The following is a 6,030-nucleotide window of genomic DNA, read 5'->3' as shown; positions in this document are numbered from 1 at the left end:
TCCTGGCTGCCTATGAAGGAGTTCAAGCTGCCTCAGAGGTGACTGGCACGGAAGCACAGCTTCTCCTGGCACCCCGACTGCCAGTGCTGGGGTGGATGTTCAAAGGAAAGGTTCCCTCTACCCAACACGCCACCGACGCCACATGGAGCAAGTGGATTGCCCTCATCACGCAGCGCGCTCGTATTGGCAACCCGAATCGCCCTGGGATTTTGGAGATAATTACAAACTGGCCAGAAGGTGAAGATTTTGGTCTCGCTGACGAAGAGGAGCAGAAACAAGTGACCCGGGCTGAAGAAGCCCCACAATACAACCAACTGCCAGCAGATGAAAAATGCTACGCCCTTTTCACCGACGGTTCCTGTCGCATTGTGGGGATGAACCGGAAGTGGAAAGCAGCCGTATGGAGCCCCACACGACAGGTTGCACAAGCTACTGAAGGAGAAGGTGGATCAAATCAACTTGCTGAGCTCAAAGCTGTTCAGCTGGCCTTGGACATTGCTGAGAGAGAGAAATGGCCAAAGCTCTACCTTTACACTGACTCCTGGATGGTAGCCAATGCTCTGTGGGGGTGGCTGGAGAGGTGGAAAAAGGCTGATTGGCAACGTAGAGGAAAACCAATCTGGGCTGCTGATGAGTGGAAAGACATCGCCACTCGGGTAGAGAAGCTACCCGTGAAAGTCCGTCATGTGGATGCTCATGTTCCCAAGAGTCGGGCTAATGAAGAACAACAGCATAACGAGCAGGTAGATCAGGCTGCACAGATAGAGGTCTCAAAGATAGACTTAGATTGGGAACTCAAGGGAGAATTGTTCCTGGCTCGATGGGCCCACGATGCCTCAGGTCATCAGGGCAGAGATGCCACCTACAAGTGGGCACGAGACCGAGGGGTGGATCTAACCATGGACAGCATCTCCCAGGTTATCCATGACTGTGACACGTGCGCTGCCATCAAGCAAGCCAAGCAGGTGAAGCCCCTCTGGTATGGGGGGCGGTGGTCCAAGTACAAGTACGGAGAGGCCTGGCAGATTGACTACATCACACTGCCTCAGACCCGCCAAGGCAAGCGCTACGTGCTGACCATGGTGGAAGCCACCACCGGGTGGTTGGAGACCTACCCTGTGCCTCATGCCACTGCTCGGAACATCATCTTGGGCCTGGAAAAACAAGTCCTCTGGAGGCATGGTACCCCTGAGAGAATTGAGTCAGACAACGGGACTCATTTCAAAAACAGCCTTATAAGCATCTGGGCTAGAGAACATGGCATTGAGTGGGTGTATCATATTCCCTACCATGCACCAGCAGCTGGGAAAGCCGAACGGTGCAATGGCCTGCTTAAAACCACCTTAAAGGCACTTGGTGGGGGGACTTTCAAAAACTGGGAGATCAATCTACCAAAGGCCACATGGTTAGTGAATACCCGAGGTTCCACTAACCGAGCAGGCCCTGCCCAATCTGAGCCCCTGGGAACACCAGATGGAGATAAGGTCCCTGTGGTACACCTGAGAGGCATGTTAGGAAAACCTGTTTGGGTGAACTCTCCCTCCAGCAAAGACAATCCTGTTCGTGGGGTGGTTTTCGCTCAAGGACCAGGTTGCACTTGGTGGGTGATGCAAAAGGATGGACAGACACGATGCATACCCCAAGGAGACCTTGTTCTAGGGTGAACTATCTATGATACTGTGCCAGTAACTGCATATATGTATATAATATAGAAGTTTTAGTTTGCTGTAGCATGTTGGCATGGAAAAAATTCGGGGTGGATAATGTTGGGGGTTGAGTGTTTTGCCTATTGCTGTGTCAATTTAAAGAATTTTTCCCATTGTCATGCCAATGGAGCTGCTGGGTACACCGCGGATCTTTGCGGGCTCTGGACAAAAGGGGTAGGTGGGATCGGCTTGGAGAGGGGCTCTCATGTTTCCAGAGGGGACTTGTGTTTCCGGGGGCGGGGAGGAGGATCCTCTCGGTCTTGGAGCCACGCGGCCGAACGCAGGAGAGAGCCAGACCCTCTGCGATCCCCTGCCCTGCATCTGCCCTGCTCCAGCCTCCAGTCTCTGCGGACACAGCTGAGCACCAGAACCCAAACGGTGAGCGAGGAGCTGCCCGCTCCAGCCGCTCCCCCCTGAGACCAGCGCGGCCGCGGCCGCCCCTTCCTGCCTCCGCTCCCGCCGAGAGAGAGCGTGCTCACAGCTAAAGAAAGGACTGGAACCGAGTAATCTGTTCTGTTTTGTTAGTAATTTTAACAACTGCTGTTGTTTCTGCTGGTACAGTTGGATATATTAGTAAAAGAGCTGTTATTCCTACCCCCTTATCTCTGCCTCAGAGTCCTTGATTCAAACGTTTATAATATTTTGGGGGGAGTGGAATTCGGGTCTCTGTTTAAAAGGAAAATTTCTGCCTTTCTTGGCAGACCCCTGTCCTTCAAACTAGGACAATTATATAATGTTTGCAATAGAAAATACAGATTAATCCAAACTGCAGTGTTTTGCCAGACTATGGATCTACCCTCCTATTTACTGTTTGGAGGTGAAATTGTTTTTTTCCAGGCCAGCTCTCTGGCATACCAGGACATCCAAGAGGATCTGAAGGCACAATTTGCTCTTCATTTCAGAGTCACTGAAAGGATGGATATATTCTTACTGCTCTTGCATAGTGTGGGATTCCCTTATTAGAGGGATCCTGCTGGAGGGCCTGTGAAGGGGGGAATTTCTTACAGCATGACTTCAACTTAGATATAGCCAAGAGACAGAGAGTCAGACCTACACTATACATCCTCCAGGATCTAGAAGAAGCAAAAAAGAAGGCGGGCCAGGGGAAAGAGATGTCCTCATGAAGCTCTGCAAGGGCTGTCACCTTGTCTCTTCCCCCTTTGTCATAAGTTTTGGGGAAGAATTAATTTTAATTAGGACTATGCCCAGAGATTATGATGCACACCATGTGCACGGCCATACTTTTGCTTTTCCTCTCTGTGGATTCCCATGCAATCCTACTACTAGGTGGGAAATGGCTTTCAGAATCATACAGTCTTCCAGCTGATTAGTGGAAGACTGGATTTTTCTGGTAAAAGAGAGCTTTTGAAAGGAAATCTACACTACAAGGAATACTACACTACTCTACTCCAATTACCATGCTACATATTGATTCTGCTTGCAAATGCAAGATAGGTGTGCTTCGACTTTTGAGTTATTAAACAATGAATAAAATGAAATTACAAGATGGTAAGTAGTAACTTTCTCTATTTGACAGGATTTTTTTGTGCATCAAGGAAGCATCTTGCTCATCTTTCCTTTGGAATCAGAATTGTGAACTCAGCTTCTCAGCAGAAATTAAGTTTTTGGAAATATTCTCTGACAATTACATAATGGAGCTACACAGTGGACTACAATGGGATCAGCATTTTCAATGTCAGTATTTTACATTTCTGATTGTATTGGTATTGTAAGGGAGCCAGAGATAAAAACACTTTGACAAGTGTTCTCCTTATTAGTTAAAAATAAGAGCTTCACTCTTATTAAAGTGCTAGTGCAAACATCTGTAACCTTCTGAAATGAAAATACACCCCTGAAAATAGTCAATATGCTTTAAAACTTTTTGAAGGAAAACTTGGGAAAGTAAAAATGTTCTTCTTGCCATGTTAAAAGAAAAATGACTGGCTCCAGTGCTTAAGTTCTCAACTCCCATGAAAACTGCAAGCCAGCAAATACTTTGTACCGTATTATGTATAGTTACAGAAAGAATTTCTTTTCATTAGCTTATGCCTGGCAAGAAGACATCTTAAACCACATCATGTGATTGGAGGTGGGGGAGGAGACAGTGAAGTGTGTGATTCATAATTTTTGAATGCAAAAGTCTGGCATAAAATATAAAGCTGTTGAACAGGCAGAGCTGGCTCATTGTTCTTCTGATTTCACATGGCATTCCTTTCTTTTCCTCTCTTTTTCATTGTGCCCTCACACTGTGAAAGATCTGAAAGTTGACTTTTTTTTCCCATAAATTGCTGTATAAATAGTTTTACTCATTTATTAAGAAAAAAAATAATCCAACTGAAAATTCCATTGCTAAGAGCTGTATCCCCACCACTATGCAGACAACAGGCCTCGTTTTGATAGCACAGTTCCTGAAAAGGATTGACATTCTTTGGTCCTTAGAGTGATAAAAAGATAAAATATATTTACAATCCACTGATTCCTGGAAGACAGACATAATTCCTTGACAAAATGAGAAATTAAGTATTGTATTGATTTCTAGCAAAACCTTGATGAGTCTGGATCAAAATTATGAAAAATTATTGGCTCTGTAGCAAGCAAAAGGGAAGGACATTTATCGTATATATACTGCATTGATTTAAGCAGTTATACACTCCTAAGTATCTCCATTAATTTTTCAGTGTACACTGTACAGAAATATATTTTACAAGAAATTTATTGCCCAGATTAAGAATAATTCTTTTCCTCTTTTTAATAATAACAATAATTAGCATATTTCAGTATTATTTACACATCCTTATGTACACTAGAAGTGCAGTCACCTCCGTTCTGTCAGCCCCCAGGCCAAGCATCATGTGCTATGCTGTGTCATTTGAAAGATGCCAGCAATGGATGGAGCCACATTTGGAAATGCAACAAGGACAGATGGAGCTGCACCGTATAAATCTCACAGACCCTCATGTAAAGCAGAAAGCATGTTTAGACTACAGTAACTCTGTACTATTTAAAGGGCTCAAATTGTGCACAACTTTCTTCATTTGGGAAGGCAGGAGAAAGAAGACTTAATTCTATTTTCTGCTAATGACTTTAGGCTCCATATTGGCTATTTTGTCTTCTGGTGTTTTCCTGCATTCTCTACTGCTCCATTAAAGGAATGTTTCTGTTGTTTATCACTGATAGCTAAACCGAGTTTCTCTTGAAGGAAATAAAGCCTGTTCTTTCTTAGCACTGAACAGGCTGGTTCATGGATTATGAATGAGTGGCAAGTCCCATCTGCTAAGTCCTCATTTTCTGCCTGGTGTGTGAGCAAGTTCTGATGCTGGACCTCAGACTGCTCCAACCCATATTTATCTGAGAACAGTGCAGAGATGTTTGTTTGCCAGAGTGTCCAATCTTGAAGACTTCTTCAGAAAAGTATTTTTAGATTCTGTTGTACACTGATGCTGCGCTGTTTGCAAATAAGACACTGGAAAAAATTTTTAATGAGGGACAATTAGAAGAGTGTTGGTTTGTTCAGCAAGGCAAAATAAAGGCTGAAAGAAGAAAAGACAGCTGCCTATAAATAAGCAAAGAGGCAAGAGGCACAGCACTAGCGAAGAAGGGCATTCATGCAAGGTAATAAACACTATCTGCATAGGAGCAAAAAGGTCTAAAGGAGTGCCAGTATGTACGGATAGACTGGAAATTTGACAAGGTTTATTCATTTGGGCAGGCAAGCTTATAGCAGCTTCCTGATGGGAATGGCAGATATGAAAAAACCAAGATGTATTGCTGATTATGCTGAAAACATGTATTTGAAGGGCATTTCGGGTGCTGTACGGATGGCAAGGAGTGAACCTCAGTAACCAGTGGGTCTCTGCTAATTCCACATTGACTGAGAAGGGTGTGCCAGTGAAATGGTGCAGGGGACAGCTGTAAGAAGTGGTGGCTGAGGTTTCATGAGACCCACAGGCTGTACCATGAGGAAAAACAAGAATCACGAAAAGGATCCACAAGTTTCACAGCTGCACTGGGTAAGTAACCTCTGCATTTACTGCATCACACAAAAATCATGTTTTCTGCTGACATCTCCATGTCAATGACAGGTGAGAAATTAATCTTCCAACTGAGCAGCTGGAGCAAGATGTGTGATCAACCAGGCACTATTAATTCGAAGAGGGGCTGTCAGCTAGGAGGAGCAGGAAGGTGCGTTCAAGAGGACATAGTCTTCAAGCTGTGCCAGGGGAGATTTAGGTTGGATATTAGGATGAATTTCTTCACAAAAGGAGTGATTAGCCACAGGAATTAGCCGGGGGAGATAGCGGAGTCACCATCCCTGGAAGTGTTA

The sequence above is a fragment of the Oenanthe melanoleuca genome, chromosome 2 (assembly GCF_029582105.1).
Source record: "Oenanthe melanoleuca isolate GR-GAL-2019-014 chromosome 2, OMel1.0, whole genome shotgun sequence".
In the NCBI taxonomy this organism is placed as follows: domain Eukaryota; kingdom Metazoa; phylum Chordata; class Aves; order Passeriformes; family Muscicapidae; genus Oenanthe; species Oenanthe melanoleuca.
Note: the sequence above shows the minus strand (reverse complement) of the source record.